Source organism: Sturnira hondurensis, unplaced genomic scaffold (assembly GCF_014824575.4).
Source record: "Sturnira hondurensis isolate 20B ecotype Veracruz unplaced genomic scaffold, ASM1482457v3 Scaffold0004136, whole genome shotgun sequence".
In the NCBI taxonomy this organism is placed as follows: domain Eukaryota; kingdom Metazoa; phylum Chordata; class Mammalia; order Chiroptera; family Phyllostomidae; genus Sturnira; species Sturnira hondurensis.
In genome coordinates, this window is record NW_028076767.1 from 51,738,051 (window position 1) to 51,758,838 (window position 20,788).

Below are 20,788 nucleotides of genomic sequence, written 5' to 3' on the forward strand. Positions count from 1 at the left end.
TTTGAGCATCAGTGTCACAGTCCCCACATCCAATGTTTAGCCCAGACGGCTTATCCCCCAAAGTAAATTGTAGCTATAATAAAATATGATCGCCATGAATATGTATTCTCTGCAGATAGAAGAAGGATTTCATGTCCAGTAACTGTTGTCCAACATGAGTGGTGGTTTCCTTTTATTGGTTTCTAAATCTGTAAACTTTTTTCTCAGTTCTTAGGTTATAAAATATGAAATACATATGGAAAGCATTGCAGATATATTTATAAGTTTTAGATATTTTCCACACAGTATTACCAAGTCCCTTGTTTTAAATGAAATTAGCTGTTCCGTAAGCATTTCACTTGAAGATGAAGTTGGACAGTGGTGAGTCCTATGAGCTCATAGTTTTTAGCTCTGAACTCAAAGCCAGATTCTATGTGGGGTCGTGGGAAAGGGGAACAGACTGACTACAGGAAGCAGTATTTAACCACGCAGTTGTTGGAATACATTTGGTCCACTATTTAAATTGAATAAATCTAATGAAATATATTATTTTTTACACAGTAGTTTTTAAAATGGGCAATTATTTAGACCAGGGGTGTCAAATTCATTTTCACCAGGGGCCATATCAGCCTCGTGGTTGCCTTCAAAGGGCTGAAATAATTTTAGGACTGTGTAAGTGTAACTACTCCTTAACTGTTAAGGAGTTGAAATTACATTCAGCCCTCTGAAGGCAACCTAGAGGCTGATGTGCTCCGTCCCCCATTTTCATGGGGGGTGGAGCACATCAGAGTTGGACATCCCTGATTTAGACACTTATAAAAGAAATTTAAACATTTTTTCAGTTATTATATATACATGTAGATAATGATAAACCAAAGATGAGCATTTTTCCAACTTAAATATCTCCTTCAAAACCTGTTTTCTGCTGTCCTTTCTGAGAGCTTGTATTTGATTAGCTATACACAGGATGAATGGACCACTGAAAAGTTATTTCTTTCACTTTGAATCTCTTAACAGTTCATGGAAGTTACCATAATTTATCAAGCTGCAATAATTTGCATAATACTCAAATGAACAAAACAACTGATTCAGTGTTAACTTGGACACACTTGTTCATCAGAGGTTAACATCAATTCAGTATCACAGTAAAGTTTCTACTATTACTGTAAATTTACTTATATCATAGCATTTGACCTAGATATGTAATTTCCTGACTTGACTTTGCACAATGCATACTAAATAACCTCTTGATTTCAAAATTTCAACTTATAACTTTCAAAGGATTTATTTCATTAGACAAGTGAAATACAAATTTCTCTTTAAAACCTTGAGATTTTTGGTGTTCGATTGGTTGAAATAGATTTTTGTTTTGAGAGTTATCCACAGGTATGGGAGATGGAAGGTTGCACTGGGTTGTCAGGCGTCCAGGGGGCTTTGGCGTCCTTTTCTGGGTGACCCCGCTTTGACATGCGGATGTTGAGGTTGCAGAATATAGAGATAGGAAAAAGGGTAACACCTGGCAATCCATAAAAGAGAATGTTACCATCAAATGTTGTTATGATGACCTCCCATTAAAAAAAGGAAAAGTCATTTTATGCTTAGAATGAAATATCTTTTGTTTAACGTGTTTAATAAGTTTGAGATAATTTCGTAGGTAACGGTTGACTTTAAAATATTACTAAACTCTATTTACCTAAGTAAATTATGAAAGAGTTAAACTAATATTAATAAAATTCAACTCCCCCATAAGGATTTGGGAAGGAAATACACTAATGAAGGAGAGAGCATCAACTTCATCCATCCATTCATTCATTCATTATTTATTTATTTATTTTAGGTTTTTTTAGAAAATTTTATTTAATTATTTTTCAAGTACAATTTTCTGTCTATTACTCCCATCCTATCCCACCCCCCGTGCTTCACCCCTCCGTCCCATTTCCACCCTTCTCAGTTGTTGTCCATGTATCCTTTATATCTGTTCCTCTAAATCCCTCCCCTATGTCCCCTGAAATTCCCTCCCCTCTTCCCTCTGGTCACTGTCAGCCTGTTCTCTATTTTAGTGTCTTTGGTTATATTTTGCTTGCTTATTTGTTTTGTTGTTTAGCTTCCTGTTAAAGGTGAGATCATATGGTATTTGTCCTTCAACACCTGGCTTATTTCACTCAGCATAATGCTTTCCAGTTCCATCCATGCTGTTGTAAAAGGTAGGAGCTCCTTCTTTCTTTCTGCAGCATAGAATTCCATTGTGTATATGTACCATAGTTTTTTGATCCATTCATTTACTGACGGGCACCTTGGTTGCTTCCAACTCTTGGCTATTGTAAATTGTGCTGCTATGAACATTGGGGTGCATAGGTTCTTTGGGACTGGTGTTTTAGGGTTCTTAGGATACAATCCTAGCAGTGGAATTGCTGGGTCAAAAGGCAGGTCCAATTTTAGTTTTCTGAGAAAATTCCATACTGTTTTCCATAATGGTTGTAACAGTTTGCAATCCCACCAACAGTGGACCAGAGTCCCCTTTTCCCCACACCCTCTCCAACATTTGTTGTTTATTGCTTTGTTTATCATAGCCATTCTCACCGGTGTAAAGTGGTATCTCATTGTGGTTTTAATTTGCATCTCTCTGATAGCAAGCCATATTGAGCATCTCTTCATGTGTCTCTGGATCCTCTGTATGTCCTCCTTGGAGAAGTGTCTGTTCAAGTCCTTTCCTCATTTTTTAATTGGGTTAGTTGTCTTCTTAGAGTGAAGTCATGTGAGTTCTTTGTATATTTTGGAGATTAAACCTTTGTCTGAGGTATCAACTTCTGAAGGGGAAACAGTCATGGGCGAAGGTCAAGACTTCTCTGCATGGAGCTAGACTGTGAAATGCCTCTTCTTTGGTCATATCCAGTCTGTCCAAAGATGCCCTGAGACCCAATCCTTTTTTCCCAACATTCTCCTAGACAAAGGCCTGAGCAACTGGCCCAGCAAAGTCACCTTCTGGTCCAGAAAAGGTCATTTGTTCATAGCTACTGAGGAAAAGAGTGTCAGACAGTCATAGTTTGCTCTGGAAACAGGATGACAGGTAGAGAGGTGGATAGTTGGTGCCGTGTACATCTCTGTTCACAGAATCTAATTATTTGTATACTTTAAAAATGTTTTTTTAATGTGCTTTATAACGGACACTCAATTTGACTGAACTAACTGATTGGACTAAGAAAAACTGACCTGTACCAAGTGAGCCTGGTAAATTCACTTCAACAAAGAGTGAATTTTTGGAGAAGATGAAATGGATATAATAAAAATAGGTGATCTTTAAACGGACAGTGTAAAAAAAGTTGAAAGAGCTGGAGAAAAAATGTTAAAAGAGGATCCAGAGTTTTAAGCCTGTTTATAGGTCAAGGCTTAAGTAAGAGACACCGGGAGAAATTCAAGACTCAAGAGGAAGTGAAGAGGGTATAACTGTGGAAACCAAATGCATGGGAAAAGGGAAGAGGATGAGATCAAGAGCACAGGAGGAGGTAAACACTGGATAGAAGGGTGGCTGCTGCTTCTGAAACAGGAGAAAACAAATATGCATAAAAGATACAGCTAAATGTGCACTTAGAGAAGTAGGAGGCTGGTGGGATATGTTCTCCGGGCATCAATCAGTAAGTTATCCGCTGAGCTGGACTTTGGACTTGAGGATGGACACAGATTCATAAGAGAAGTAATAAAGATGTTTAAACATGGTTGGAGGAAGAAAAAACGACTAATTAGGAACTGGTAAGAGAATTGCCATGCAGTAGGAGGACTGGCTGAATAGGGACTAATAAATGTAGAACCAATGATTTAATACAGCAACTTCCAGCCTTTTTCAGCTCATGGCACACATAAACTAATTACTAAAATTCTGCAGCATACCAAAAATATTGTTTTTGCTGATCTGACACAAAAAAATAGGTATAATTTTCATCCATTCACACCAGATGGCTGTTGTCGTGTTGTCTGTTGTCATTTTTTAAATTTGGCAACCTGAGGGAAAAGAGGTCAGTGCTCCTGACTAAGTAGCCAGGTATTGCATGTTTTAAAAATACTTGTGGCACACCAATTGGAAATCACATATTTAATAAATATGTGCAAGATTTGAGACTAAGTTCTGTTACATTATCTCTTTGGAATGTGAGAGGAAAAAATCTGAATGTTTAGAAATGTGCTGGACTCGGAAAGCTTTACAACGTTCTGACCCAGTGTAACCCAAATGAAGTCCATCCTGTTTGCATCTCTTTTCAGCAAGGGGTTGTATCTAGAGGAAACCCAACATCCACATCCACACTAATAAAATAGATTTCAAATATTTACTTCTGACATGCAAAAAAAAAGTCCAAATGTAAGCTGCACATCGTAGCATATTTTCAAGTCTTTTTAAATACTGTTTTCCCCAGAGATGTCCTTCACCACCTCTCATTTATTCATTTTACAGGAAAGTACTTCATCGCCTCTTTTTCTCTATTCCAAATCCTTAAAATTATCTCCCTAAAATCATCCTGTGTTACTTTTCATCTTTTCTTCCCCTTCTCTCAGTCTTTTTCCTTTATAATGTAAACTAATATGATCTCACTGTGTTCATTTCTTTTTCTTGCCATCCCTTTTCTTAGGCTTGATGGAGGCCTGAACCACAGACAGTTTTGCCACCTTAGAAAGGTGCGTTGGGAAGTGGGGGATTTTGTGAACATTCATAGTAACATTTTTAGTCCCTGGAGTATCAGAAAATAACAGTGCCAGTTGTCAATTTATTGCCTCTCATCTCTAAATGCAACCTTTCTATCTGCTCCCTAAGCATGCATCTGAACCCTTTAAATATTTTTGCTTTGCCAGATGGCATGACATTAAACTTTTTCTGTAGAAGGTGCTGGAGAGACTTCAAGGGAAAAAAAAAAGGTTTTGCTCCTTGGTTCTAGTGTGCTTGCTCAGAAGCCTCTGCAGTGTTGGTGGCGTGCCCAGCTTCTGGTCCTGCGGTACACGTGGCTTTCTCCAGCATCGGGGCCTTGCACAGCAGCCAGCGGTGTACCCAGTAACCAGCAACTGCATCTTCTCAGGCAGCTCTACATAGAGCGCCTCCAGGAAGATAGCTCTCCACAAACAGCTTTCCTTGGCACGCAAAGGGCATATTTCCAGCAAGTTCCAAAAGGCAGGCAACCTGCAGGTTCTGGTGGCACCATGGCAACTCCTTTGCTTTCAGTAACCAATGACTGTCCTATCCTATATGGTCTGCATCTTGGCCCTGGGAGCTCTGTCTCAGCCACAAGGGAAGTCGCTGCTTCATATGCTGGCTGTCTCTCTGTTCTTCAGAGTTCCTTTTACTTCTTAGTAGCTAACCCTCTGTTACCGTAATCCCTTTGTGCTCAATAATTACTTAGATTAAACTTTACCTGTTCAAATTACTCTGCAGATTCTCCAACCAGAATGAACTCGGATTCCTACAATATATCTGAAGAAACATGAGAATTAGTTCACAAAAGGGTATAATTTTCAAATATCCAATGACTCTTACATGTAAGCATTGTCTTTCACACAGGAAATGACTCAAATGCATCTGACCAGTCCTCTAACCAGATCATTTAGAAACAAGACAGGATGTAATTTATAACTAGATAGTTTTGTTTACTGAATCCAAACAACCAACTGTATACTACCAGGAACAGAAACAAAGATTCCTACGTTACATGAAAAACCATGTCATGAGTTGCTTAGAGGATTAAATGAGAAAATGTGTGTATCACAGAGGGGAAAAACCACTTTAAAACTGGGAGAATACCTCTCAGAGATAGAGAGAGAGAGAGAGAAACAGAACTATCTTTGTTTTAGAACCCACTAACAAGTTTTTGAAGATGAGGCCTTTGTAGCGGTTCCTGGGTAATTAATTAGAAAGATAGCTAAATTGTTTTGTATAAAACAGATCGGTTAGATGGAACTAGAAAGGAGGGATGAAAATTTTGAAAAGGGAAGGAATCCCAGGAGCAGGGTAGGAGGCTGCAGCCCAAGTAGAAATTATCCATGGAAATTCCACCATCATTGTCCCAAAATGCCAGTAAATCTGCTACTTACACACTTGAGTTCCTTGTTATTTGGCACCAGGCATCAGGGCCATCTGGCAGGGCAACATGGAAACGATGAGCACACACAGGGAAAGTGCAGACAGAAAACTCCAGATAACAAACAGCGAATACAGTGTACAATGACTGACGCAAAGAAAGCATTCAATAAATATTAATTTCTTTTTTAAAATTTGAAGTATAAGATAAAGTCTCTGACTTTGGGGAATTAATAAATTTATTGTGAGTTCAATGATTATAGGCATGTTGTCAGAAAAAGTGAGTATACAGCAATTGTATGGTATAAATTATAGGTATTGCAGAGCTGAGAAAGCCAGGAATCAATTGAGAAGTTTTCTGAATTAGAGTGAATAAGGAATCGCATAATGCCTTGTGAATATAAGATGTTCAAATCCTATTTCTTTCAAATAATTTAAAAAGGGAAGAAGAGTACCAAGTGCATTCTAAATGGAGGTAACAAGAAAAAAGGAGGAAAACAAATATTCTGCATATTTATTGCAGTGTCACACTGAGTCTCGGCTTGATAGCGTAACCAAAAATGAGGTCATTTTAATTTTTTGTGCAGTGGAGTGACATATTTTGGAAAGATGACCTGTAAGGAGTTAGCAGGCTAAGTCATATTAAAGAGAGAAAAACTGGAAGGAAAAAGATCAAGGAAGGAGGTGGTTGCAGTCATTCCGGCTGAGGTGCTGAAAACCTGGATGTGGTTATTGGCCAGGAGAAAGGAAGAAATGAGTGGTTCTGGCTGACCCGGAAATGGAATCACGATCTGGGAAGACACAGCTGGCGTCGAACTGATGGCAGCAGACAAAACAAGTACAAGAGAATGGGACAGTTGGGGATAGGAACAAATACAAGAAATCTCTTTACATTAACTTATTTCTGTTCTTGATATAACTCACTGCTGTTGGTTCGTCATCCAGTGCCACATGGGATCATGTTCCTGGTGCATGAAGTAACAGCAATTTTGTTGCACCCAAGAATTGGTTCCCCGAGCTCCAGCTGTTTCCTAGTCCACCCACGCTGATCACTGAGCTGTGGTGGATGCCATTTCCTTGTCCTGGGAAAAGGTTTAACATGAGTCAGAATCTCCTGATTTTTGAGTAAAGCAAACCCTTGCTTCCCACAGGCTCTGGTTCCCGAGGAGAATAGCATAATGAATCTTGTCTGTTTCCTATGTCCATTCCCCCTCTACCAGTGGGGGCAAATTGGCTGTGAGACTTGGAGCTCTCTTGGTCTCTCAAGAACTAAGTAAGATGCTTTTGGATAACCATTCTAGTAAGGCCAGGGAAGTAAGTTTCAGAGAGTGGAAACAGAGGGTTTCCACCCTCCCTATTCTGTGGTCCTTTTCAGTGCTGCTCTGTCTCAGGCTGTGGCCTGAGANTTCCCACAGGCTCTGGTTCCCGAGGAGAATAGCATAATGAATCTTGTCTGTTTCCTATGTCCATTCCCCCTCTACCAGTGGGGGCAAATTGGCTGTGAGACTTGGAGCTCTCTTGGTCTCTCAAGAACTAAGTAAGATGCTTTTGGATAACCATTCTAGTAAGGCCAGGGAAGTAAGTTTCAGAGAGTGGAAACAGAGGGTTTCTGCCCTCCCTATTCTGTGGTCCTTTTCAGTGCTGCTCTGTCTCAGGCTGTGGCCTGAGATCAGGATACCTTTGTCAGACTTGAAGATTTTTCTAGATCAGCTCTGCCCAATAAACCTACAGTGTGATACACATAACTATTTTCAATTTGCAAATAGCTACATTAAAAAAGTTAAAACAAATGAGATAATGTTAATAACTTATGTAACTCAATATAGTAAAAATACTATGTTGGCATGTTATCAATATCAAATTATTAATATTTTATAGTGTTTCTCTTAAGGGCTCAAAATTTGGGATGTGTTTTACATTTCTGGCATGCCTCAGTTTGAATTTGCCAAATTTCCAGTGCTCAACAGACACCTTTGGCTACTGACCACTGGAGTGAATAGTGCAATTCTAAACATTCTATCTTTTTTTAAGTAAGACATACCTAAAATTCAGCTTAAACATGAAATTTCAATTATTTTGTAAGTTATTAGCTAACTTTGAGTTCTCTTATTTTTTCTCAATTTTCTGAAGTCTTATCTTCTTAGTTGTGCACATCTTTATACCTGGTACAACAATTTCTTGAGGGACACCATAACGGACACCATGCTTCTCTGCCGGATCCCCTCTCAAGGATGACACGCGGCCACCACCCTGGGCCTACTAGTATTGCTGCTGATGGCTCCCAGCTGCCCCCTCTCTCTGGGTATTACCCTAGGTTGTGGGGACCTGCCACCCCTGATGTTATGCACTCTTAAAATTGGCCTGAAGCCAAATGACTGATGAAGGGACTCAGGTCTATCTCCCTTTGCTCCACTTAGGACAACCCTGAAGGGCCGTCTCAGCTACTGAGGCCCTATAGGGTAAACTGAGGCCTTTCATGCAATTTTTCTGTGAGTGAATGTCTCCCTCTGCACCATCCTGCCTTCTTGAGAACCACTTCCCCCTCCACTTGCCACTCCCCAAAAAACTCCACTTGCATTTCTCCATCTCCAAGTCTGTTTCCCGAGAACCCAGTTTAGGAGAGAATATGCAGTAGTCTCTCTTCTACAGAAGCAAGATTATAAGCAGTATTTGAGTAAGGAGCAGGAAAAGTAGGAGTTAAGCTTTGATTCCTTTCCGTGTTTTGTAATTATACCTCCCCACCCGTGAACTCTCTCTGACCCTCCCTCTGTTCACTCTCATTGTCTTTCTTGTCCTATACAAAGTCTTTCCAAAAAGTCAAAGTTACAACTGAGTAAAGGCTGTGATAAAAACTGGGATTCATCAACAGCACTTCGCTGAAGCATGAGAAAATTATCCCAAAGCAGAAAAAAAAAGGCATCAGCTGCATGATATAGTGGCCCATACATTTCCTACACTGACAGAATACTACTACCTCATTTTTCCTGGCTCTCCTGTGCCTATCTGCATGCAGAGATGCAGGGAACTTGCACAGGTTACAGTAACACTATCTTCTTAGGCCTTTACGTCTTTCTCCTTCCTTCGGAAAGTCCCATCTTTCTGGTCTTTATATCCTTATGCTGGTGTCTGTGAGTCTCTGCCTCCCCTAAACACTCTCTGCTTCATCACCGGGGACCTGAAAATCTTAGAATGGTAGTATGGTCCAGTTATTTAATGCCTTAAGGAGATAGGAAAGGGGAAATCAGTATCATTCCTGTCTTTAAACTTGGGCTTGCCTGTCACCGAATGATCTTGGACTCTCAAACTCATAAGATGATTCTTATGGAGGATGTTGCCTCTTACTATTCTTGTTTAACCTTTTTTGATGACTTTATGTCTCTGTCTCTCACACACACATATACACATACTCATGCAGGTTAATAACAGTTCATTCTGTACAGTATTTCTGATGACTCTGTTCCATATCTTAAAAAGTCACAGTCAACTGATTATTCTTATAGCTAAGACCATTATAACCTAAGTTAGTGGAAGAGGGAAGGAATTATTTTTATTATTTTTCCCTTCCATGATCCTCTATCTCAAGTCCTCTAAAGAGTCAGTAGTCAGTTCTCAGATCTGAATTAAGAGTTAGGAGACTTTGATTCTCCATCTGATTTGGTTTCTTACTGAAGTTTTTGCGACTGTTTTAGTATCCTTTTATATACACCTAATTGTAGTATAGACTGTAATAATAATATAATGATTAGAAGTGCTTTGTGCTTCTGAAAAAACCTTTTTGGCCTATACATGTGGGTTTAGAAAATTGGATAAATCTCACACACAATAGACTGGATTCCTCTTCCTCAAAAACCTTGCTGCCTCTTTGGCCTTGGTAAAATTCAGAGGGGTGGTGGAAAACAACTTTAGAGCATGCGGATATTTACCCGATGAATCATGATAAATACATTTTAATGGGTATTTTTATTTTGTCTGCACTAAGAAATGACTGTGTTAGAAATACTGAAGCCATGGAAGTTACTGTGCTGCTGTGTACTATTAGGTTTGTCACCCTGGTGACACTGTAATGACACCAAGAGGTCAGTGACTAAGGGCTTTTCAAAAGAGGGACCTTACATTAATGAAGGACAGATTGTGGACGTCGTAGGAATAAGGGGATTCTGGCATAAATAATACTTCAGGCCCTGAGAAGGTGTTTGAAAATGCCTGGTAACGCACACTGGGTATCTCTATTAGCTCAGTGAAAGTGGAACTATAGCAAGCCCTCGCAGAGTCAAGCATGGCCCCTCCTGCATTCAGCTAAGGGGCTTTTCTTCTTTTATCTTCCATCAGGAGATGGGAGCTTATAAGAGAGAAGGGAATGTTCTTACTCCTTTTTCCTCTGATTGAACACGGCTACAAAAGAATAGAAGGTCATGCCTCAATACCACATAAAAAGTGGTTTCTCCAACCTCTGGTATTTGCTAGGAGAGAAATGGGGGTTCGAGCTCATGCCACACTGTCGCCAATTGTTGTGGAATCACTTTGTATGACAAGAGATTCATGCCTGAGTCGATGGTGCGGTTCCACAGAGTTCACCTCGTCTTGTTCTTTCTTTCTGCTTCCTTCATCCTTCTTCACAAGTCCCCACTGTGATGGGTCATTAGTATGAGCCTGGAGGAGGAGGCAGCCTGGAAGGGAGAACTTACCGGCCCAGAGTTCCTTTCAATTAGAGGGAAAACCCAATCCCCCAGCTGCCCAATGGCCCAGGGAGCCCACAGGCTTTTCAAAGCCCACACACTGCCCCACACAACTTCTCAACTACATCAGCTTGGCTTTGATGTTCAAGTTGATTGTTTACACTAGGTAATCCACCATGGGTGTGAAAAATCTCTTGCTCACACAAGTAGTCCTAGGCCTGCTGCATGCCTTCCACCCTCCTTCCTCCTCAACCCACGTCCCAGCCCATATACCCTGCTGCTCTCCCCTTGGCTGTGCTCTCTAAGATAAGCTGCAGGAATGAAACTGTGAGGACAGCTCTGACCTCAACTTGCATATGTTTTTGAAGAAGACAAGGAATGCTTCAGCCATTTTAGCTTGATGCTCAACACAAACCATGGGTATGTTCTGGTGGATTACTCCAAGAACCTTGTGACAGAGGGTGTGATACAGGTGCTGGTGGGCCTGGCTAAGTGCAAAGGGATGGAGGCCACCTGGAAGTGCATGTTCATGGTGAGATCAGCTTCACCAAAGATCAAGCAGTGCTGCTCGTGGCCATGTAGAACCAGTCAAGCACACTCATTCTTGGTGCCTGGCAAGGATGAGATGCCAGAGGTCAACAGAATCATGGAGAACGTGAAGTCTTTCTGACAGCAGCCTGAAGCAGTTACTGCAAGGGTTACTCAGGCAAGCCCATCAGAGATGTCATTAACGTCAGCATTGGCAGCTCAGATCTGAGACCTGTCACTGTGAGTGAAGCTTGTAAGCCTACTCTTCAAGAGGTCCCAGGGTCTAGTTTGTCTCCAGCATTAATAGGATCCCCACTGCCAAAACCCTGGCCACCCTGAACCCTGAGTCCTCCCTGCTCATCACCACCTCCAAGACCTTTAACTAGGAGACTATCATGAATGCACAGACAATGAAGGAGTGGCTTCTCCTGAGGACCAAGGATCCTTCTGCAGTTGTGAAGCACTTCGTGGCCCTATATACCAACATGACCAAAATGAAGGAATTTGGAATCAACCCTCAAAATATGTCCAAGTTATGAGATTGTGCAGAAAGACACTACTCACTGTGGTCAGCCATTGGACTCTTCAGTGCTGGGCACATAGGATTTGACAATTTCCAACAGCTGCTCCCAAGGGCTCACTGGATGGACCAGAACTTCTGCATGGCACTCCTGGAGAAGAACATCCATGTCTTGCTGTTTTTGCTGGGTGTCTGATACATCAACGGCATTGGGTGTGAGATGTATAATATGCTACCCTATGACTAGTACCTGCACTGCTTTCCTGCATACTTGCAAGAAGAGTGACATGGAGTCCAATGGGAAGTACATCATCAAGTCTGGTATCCTTGTGGATCACCAGATGGGCCCCACTGTGTGGGGGAGCCAGGGACCAATGGCTAGCATGCTTTCTACCAGCTCATCCACCAAGGCACCAAGGTGATATGCTGTGATTTGCTTATCCACGTCCAGTGTTACCCGCGGATAAGAGAGGGTCTGTATCACAAGATTCTTCTGGCTGACTTCTTGGCCCAGATTGGGGCCCTGATAAGAAGGAAGTCAACAGAGAAGGCTGGAAACGAGTTTCGGGCTATGGGAAATAGTCCAGGAGACTCTGAGAAGCTGTTGTCACACAAGGTGTTTGAAGAAAATCATCTAGCCAACTCTACTCTGTCCACCATTCTCACACCATTTATTTTTGGAGGCTTGATTGACATGGATGAGAACAAGATCTTCATTCAGGGCCTCAGCTGGAACATCAACAGCTCTGACTGATGGGTACTGGAGCTGGGAACGCGGCTGGCTAAAAAAATTTAACCTCAACTTGATGGCAGTAGCCAACTGACCTTTCAGGATTCTTTCAGCAATGGGCTGATCAACTTCATCAAGAGGGAGTGGGAAACCAACAGATTCGTGCTGGGCTACAAACCAAACAAATAAAAATGCCCATAATTCTGGCATGTGTATCCCAAAATATTTTTTCTAGATCCCTAGTATGCTTAGAATTTAATCAAATGATTGCAATTGTAATTAATTATAAGATACTGGTACTATTATTTTGATACAGTATATTTAAAATTTCAATTTGCTAGAATAATCATCAGAATGGCATGCAGCATTGATTAGATTATGTATTCATTGAAATTTTGCTAATTAGAATGTCAAAAGGAAGTAGCCGTGGAGTTCAACTAATTCTCACTTTACTCATCCACACACAGGTACTTCTCATAAATAGCTGGTAATGTTTCTCCAGTTCTCAGGAAAAACTAACTGAATAGTTTTGGCAAAGTCTCCTATTACTAATTCTCTATGTTATAGTGAAAAAAACCGCAATTCATGTTGAAAAACACCCTGAAGCAGTAGCACAAGGATTAAATGACCGTTGTTCGATAACAATAGTTAATATCTAATTGCTTGATAATAATGAGCTTGGCACTTTAATGGTCGCAGCTGGAGATGCTGCCCTTCCCCATTAATCTAGTTTGGGTCCATGGTAAGCAGGTGAGCCCCATAGCTTCCATTTCCTCCCTTTCTTTCTTCACTCACTCATTCATTTAGACAGCAATCTTTATTAAGCACCTAGTTTATAGCAGGTATTACTCCTATATCCTTGGGACATATGAGTGAAATAAGGCAAAAGTGGAGCTACATGTGGGCTGAAGAATAAGCAGTAGAAATTATATATATACATATATATATATGTAAGCCTCTTGTACATTATATATAATAAAGTGCCTGATATATATTATATATAATATATATAAGAGGAATAAGCAGTAGAAATTATATATAGAATGTATATACGCATATATGTGTATATGCACCTATTTACACATTGCATATATATGTATATATATACATACACACATATGTGCGTATGTGTAAATAAATATTACAGGACATTGAGAAGTGATAAAATCTGTAGGAAAAAAAGAAGAAGAAACTAAGAACGATTGGAGGTTGAAGGTGGTCAGTTTTAAATGAATGAGTCTGCCTCAGAGAAAAGGTGGCATTTGGGCAAGGACTTGAGCCCACGTTGTAATGTCTTTCTTATTTTCTGATCCATAAATCATATCCTTCCTGATGTTGACTATTAGACCCATAAGAAAAGTACTTATTTATAGGCTTAAGACAACAGAGGTGTTAGGTCAGTGCGAGGTGATATTTTTTTATGGTAGCCTATGATTTACCCTTTGAGAGCGCATTTACCCTGTTCTTATGCTGTGACGTGGGTGTCTACCAAAAGTTGTCTCTTGTCCTCCCTCAGTTTCTTTCTGTTTGAAAATCTGCTTCTTAAAGAAGCGGCATAATTTTCCCATCAGTCAGCCAACCTGCCTGAACTCACCACCATTAAGATACTCATTATGTTATAGTAGTAGTAGCAATTCTGTTTTCAAGTTCAAATTTGCAATGGGAAATTTGACTCAAGCAAAAAAGCATTCGCATCATGAAGGGAAAAGGCTGTGACATAGACTGCTTTACAGACAGAGGACTTCAGGCTTATACCAGTAGACCAGGGTCAAATGTGGGGTGGGGGCAAGAGAATTAGACAGTACAGATAGAGACCAGAAAAAGATTGTAAGGCCTTAAACTTGTCCTCATACTTAAGAATGTTGTGAGTTCCCCCTGCAAAACAGATTATCTTCTGGAGGGTGGTCCCCTTATAGTAAAGGCTTGCCCCACTAGGTGAGTATTCTAGGAACCCATCTGTATCATTGTACCACCTGACATTGCTATGAGAGGCTGCATTCAGCTTCAGTGAAATTTTTTGAAGACTCAGTGTGTTTGCCCATTTGTGATGGCTGATTTATCGGTGTTCTTGCCCACTCATGCTGAGTGTTCAGCAGTTTTTGACCAAAAAAAAAAAAAGGCATGATTCCCATCTCCCACTCTCCCTATTCACCTGATTTTGCCCCAAATGACTCTTTTTGTTGTTGTTGTTTCCCCAGATGGAAAAAGTCTTCTAAGAGAGATGTTTTGCCAATATGGAAGAGGTGAAACAAAAAACGGCAGAAACACTAAAAGGCTTCCAAATCAATGAATTCAAAACCTGTTTTGAGCAGTGGAAAAAAACATCTCGGTAGGCATATTGCACCAAATGTAGAGCACTTTAAAGGTAACTGAAGTTTAAACATATAATAATCAATACAATTTTTTAAAATAAATCTGAGCCCCCCCCCCCCTCCGCAGCCCATACTTTGTATAATGAACACACAGGATTACTTTTTACTCTCACAAAGAACTATGTTCTCATATAATTTTCTCAACCACCTGGCCCTCTGATCTCCCTTTATTTTCTACTAGGGAAACCACTTTTTGACCTTCAATGGAATCACAGACTGAGATCAGGGTATATGGTAGGAGTGCAGTGGTCTGCTTCAGCAGGAAGGAGCATTTATCACTAAAATTCTTTAGAATTTCTGGACATGGTGGTAATAAAAATCAGGCTGACTTTAGTGGGTTTTATTATTTTTTGTAAATGTGCTATAAGCCAGGTACTCTCTTTATTTTCTGCTTCCAGGGAAGACAACACCCACCACACTCTCCTTTTTTGCCCAGTGCTCTGAGGAATGTATTTACAGAGTTTCTACTAATCATACAACCACATGAGTATTTTCTTCTTCCTTCCAGAAAAACGAGATCATACTGTACATATTAAGCAATAGATTGTGGATATTTTTCTATGTCAATACACTTAGATCTACATCATTCATTTACATATGTTCCATATTGGAATTTTTAAATTTTCTTTGGATTCCCTGTCAGACAGCTAATCAGTTTCTCGATATTGTAAGTTGAGCTTCAACGATATTCTTATATTTGCATTTTTGTATACTTATTATTCATGTGTGTTCTTGTGTGTTTTGCGTTTCAGATATTTTATTCTTCATTACTAACTGGCACTTTTTCATGGTTTTTATGTCTTTTTTTAATGCTGTTGAAATTCCCACTAAGTTCCTTGAAGTTCTCGCTAAATTCCTTGAGCATCTTTATAATCATTTTTTAAAAACCCTCATATCTAGTAAAGTGCTTGCCTCCATTTCATTTTGCTCTTTGTCTGGAGATTTCTCCCGTCTTTCATTTGGAGCATGTTTCTTTGTCTCCCCATTTTGGCTGCCACTTCGTTTCTGTGCACTAGACAGACCTGCCCTGTGTCCCAGCCTTTGTGGGTGGCCTTATGTGGTAGGTGTCCTGTGCTGCAGTCTCCTTGATCACCTGAGCTGGGTGTTTCAGGAATGTCCCTTCTGTGACATCTGTTAACTGTTACACAAATGAATTTGTTCATTTGTTGATGGACATTTGGGACAGATTGGTAGTCACAAAATAGTTTCCATATCTTGGCTACAGTAAATGGTGTAGCAATGAGTACAAATAACTCTTCGATACTCTGTTTTCATTTTCTTTAGATGTGCAGCTAGAAGCGGGATTGCTGAATTCAAGCTTGTTTAAAGGTTGGTGTCTATTTTCAGAATTATCTCCATGGTCATTTTTTTCTATTTTCCCTGAGTGCCTTTTTTCTCTCTTTTCTAGTTGTTCTTCTTAGTATCTTTACTTTTCCTTTCATGTTTTGGAGTTTTGACTCTTCTCTTAAAAATATTCTCTACTGATTTAGGGGGGTTGTAGCAGACATACGAATGAGGCAACAATGGGGAGACCCTAACATATAGATAGGGCTTATCGGCTGCTGGATGTTGTTTAAGGATAAGAAGTAAGGATGCCTTTAAGCTGGAAAACTGGATTTACTCTGGTGTGCTGACCCCCAGCTCCCCTTCTGGTATTCTCCAGTAATAGTTTATTACCTCTTAATATTAAATCTCCTATTTTTTGCCTGGAATAAACACCTAGCTGCAGATTGTTGAATACTAGCTTGTTGATACTAGCTCCATATCCAGAGGTGAAGCATCCATATAAAATTATCTAACTAGCTCCCTATTTTCCATCCCCATTTCTCTCACCTACTATTAGTGGTCAATGTAATCTCACCTCTGAATTGTTCCATGCAAGTTCCTTCTTAGGTGTGTCCCAGCTGATTGTTATTTCTGTTCTGCTTTATTCACTGATGATACTGTCTCCATTCTCTCTACTGCTCTCTGTCTTACCCTTTCCCTCCACTTACAGTGAGTGTAATGGAGTTTCAGAAAGCAAAGCAATGATGTCTAAGTTTAGTCTACCATCTTGAACTGGGAACCTCACCAACTCTTTAAAAAAGAGATTAGAATGCAATTCAGAGTACTTTCTCCACCCCCTTGAGTACTGTCATAATTTGTCAGACATCCCAAATGACACCCTCGCTATTCCTTCACTTCTTTCTTCTACCTCAGTCACTCATTTCTTGGATCCATACCTTTGTCCTTGCACTGAAATCTTAAGCCGATGACTGCTATTTTCTGGTCCAATTTTTCTTTTTTCTTTTTACTTTGCACCCTCTCACTCAGTTACTACTACAACACATGCTTTTTGGCTTTTCCAGATGTCTAGTAGCCCATCTAATTTCTTCCTTTTGTTTCACCTCCTCTTAGATCCAGCCTCAGTTACACATTCCATCACTCTACCTATATACACCCTCCTGTAAAAACCCAAAACAGACCAATCAGACCAATCAGATTATGCCATAGAATAAGGCTGCCTGGGTTCATGTGCCATCTGTACTAGCCATTTGCTTATGAGCACATGGTCATGAAAATAACAATAGTATTGATATGCTGAGGATAAAGTGAGGTAGCATGTGTCAAGTGCTCAGAAAAATGTCCAGCTCAATAGAAGTGTTCAGGAAACATTAGCTAGTAGTAATAGTATTATCTAATCTAAAAGTATGAGTAAAATAGCACTGTGGTTTAATGAATTACATCAAAATATAGAAGGCCCCTACACAGTCATTTTATAGTACTTACTCAGTCTTCCTACTGATAAACCACTTCTAAGGAGATGTGATATTTGCATTTTTTCATTATATTGAGACACCCCAAAGAAATACGTTTTTCTCTAATGTATCGTTTCTAATCCATTTTTGATATTTAACTAGCTGCACCTCCAAAGCCAAGTTGCCTTAATTCTTATAGGATAATGAACCAATGACACCCAATTATAATATTTATTTAGGTGGAAGGTACCAGTTACAAACTGGAGAGCAGGTTACTTCATATTCTCACTTGTGGAACAATTGTAGCTTTAGAAAACAGGCCAGATTCAATAATTACTTTAAACTGTATCTTTTAAAAATATTTTTGTATTTATTTGTAGAGAAAGGGGAAGGGAAGGCGAAAGCATGGGAGAGAAACATCAGTGTGTGGTTGCCTCTCACATACCCTGTATTGGGGACCTGGCCTGCAACCCAGGCATGTGTCTTGACTGGGAATCGAACCAGCGGCCCTTTGCTTCACAGGCCTGTGCTAAATCCACTGAGCTACACCAGCGAGGAAACTGTATCTTTTCTCATTGATGCTATGTTATGCTAATTCTTCCTGATCTGTTATGAACATATGATAGTCATTATGTGCTTCAAAGATCTTAGGACTCTTCTCAGCTTGGATCTCAAAATCTCTTTGATGATGGGTATTCTGATGAATATATTAGTTCAAACAAGTTCCCAGAGGAAGATCTTTAAAACGCAGGCACATTGTAATTATTGCCCTAATTTCTAGACCCCATATTCAAAAAAAAATTCTAACTTAGTATTTTTGACACCATCCCTCTAGAGCAAGACTGTGGACTTCTGAGACATGTGTAACAATGTCCTCTGAAGACATCAGGGTTGTACACGTCATTCTGGTGCTAATGGTTCTGCCATCACACCCTTTACATGTCTTTCAGTAGAAAATCAGTGAGATGCTAATCAGATTTTTTTAGAAGATACTAATTACTTTGAAATTAGTCTCAGAAAGTCACAAAGAAACAGCATGATACAGTAACGCTGGCTCATGTTGCAGTCTTGAGCAAGTTGCCTACATTTTCCTAGGTTCCATTTCTTAATCAGTTAAGCGTGGTTGGATATGAATGAAATGCATCATGAATGACTACATTAAGTGATATAATGTATTAAAGCACTTTATGTATAATGGTAAACAGGAAACGTTTATTGAATCTGAAGAATCAGAAGCATAGACGTAGCCTCTGAGGAACAAACCCTTATTTTAAAGAGTATAAAATCAGGGCTGATGTTGGCTCTACTCTTGCCTTCTAACCGGTTACCTATCACTTGTCTTTACATAATGTCTTAGCTTTCAGCAAATAAATGCATCCCTCTTTTTTAATCTCCCTACTCCCAAATAAAAAGACAACATCTTTATTTATGCTTGCAGCATGGTCTTACCTTAACACTTTAGGAATGTGTTTTCTGGGAAAACAAATAAATAAAAATGATTTTTGGCAGACCTACAATGGCTATTACTAAATAGTTCTAGAAATCTCTCTTAGGAAGTTAAGGATTTATGTTCTAGCTACCTTAGCCAGCATATAGTCATATTCCAAACTGAGCCTCATAAAGTTTGGGAAAAACTCAGATGAGCATCTACTATACTAATTCTTGCTCTTAATTTTTACAGGCCAAAGTCTTACTTTCCATTTTTTGTAGCATTCTAATGGACATACACAGCTGCTTTCTGAGAAAAGTTCCAGTCTTGACAAAAATCAGACTTGAGTTAAGGATTGAAAATATGTGCTGTGTGTACTTCCTGTCCTTCTTCCTAGGTCCATGAAGAAAGCAATGACCAGTCAGGGCACTCTTTCCTGCTAAGCACAAACCCAGCTTCAGGCTCATTCTCAGCAAGAGCTCCAGGAAGGGGAAAAACATTATGTAAGAACTTACGTGCCATGCTTGTCCAAGAATGTAAGCTCTCTGAGGACACAGACTGAGACTTTTTATATTTTTTCCCAACGAAAATGTTGACTGGATGCTAACTGTGTAAAATAAGAATGGTAGTGAATTTCATTATTTTTTGAAAGTGCTAGCATTTTTGTTTTGATGCCAAAAGGAGAAAAAGCAGGTAAGGGTGTTCTAATATAAAAGAATCCAAATTTTTGCAGCAAGCCCTGTTTGGAGAAAAATTGGAACACTTAGACATTATCTCAAAAGGATGGAGATGTGTGGCTCTGCTATAAGCAATACATCGCTAATCCAAGAAATCAAATGGAAAAGCTCTTGACATCTTTATTCCCATAGTCAGTTTCATTTTTCTTCAAACAGTTCATAACACTAAGTTGCAGTTTGAATCACCCAAACTTCAAAATAAAAACTAAATAAACATATTTTAGATTCATAATTTCAACTTAAAGTTATTTCTCTTAAAGCATCTCCATTTCTTCCTGGGACCTGTTCAGAGAGGCTCCTGTGGGTACCCACACTTGGAAGCAATCCTGTGTGGTACACAGACCAGCCACGTGTCCGTGCATTTTTTATTGCTAAAGCAAATAGTATTCATTTTAATAATACCTTAATTGTTTATTACCGTTAATTTTTTTTCCGGGCATACAGTCTTGGAAATAACCCACCACAAAGTACTCGTGGACTGTGGGGCTTTGGCAGGCTGGGCCAGAGCTTCTGAGAACATGCTGTGTGAAGTGTCCAAAGAAGAGAGCCAATCTGAGAGGACCCACGTGGGAGCAGTTCATTTGGAACCAGGCTGGTGGCTTTTGTCTTAGATTTGAGAATCTTACAATCACATGAGATGCCTACAAGGGTGTAGCATAGCTTGGCTACTTCCGTTACTGATTGTTTCAGTTTGTAAAGAGCTGGCCCCATCAACGGCAAGGGAGGAGGCCTCCTCTGGAATCAGGGTGGCTACATTTCTCTGCCAGTAAGTGCTTAATGACTCATTTTCCTCAACAGAATTTCCATAAGGCTGGAATTCAGGAAGGGCTGTCTGGAGAATGTCTGAGAGGAGTTTCACAAGCATCCATCCCGATATTCACTGGAGGAAGCCTCCGGTGAGAGCTGGACCAGTTGACAAAGGGAAACAGCAGCAGACTTCAGTAACGTTTCCTCTTTATCTTCCATGAACAGTTCATGAAAGGTCACCCTGCCGTTCGTTTTAGTCAGGCTGAGAACATTATAC

The 20,788-nt window shown here is 39.9% G+C and overlaps 1 pseudogene; it reads left to right on the top strand.

The window, feature by feature from the left end:
* The first annotated feature begins 3,436 nt into the window (after positions 1–3,436).
* On the top strand, positions 3,437–12,633 carry LOC118985171 (glucose-6-phosphate isomerase-like; annotated as a pseudogene).
* The last annotated feature ends 8,155 nt before the right edge of the window (positions 12,634–20,788 follow it).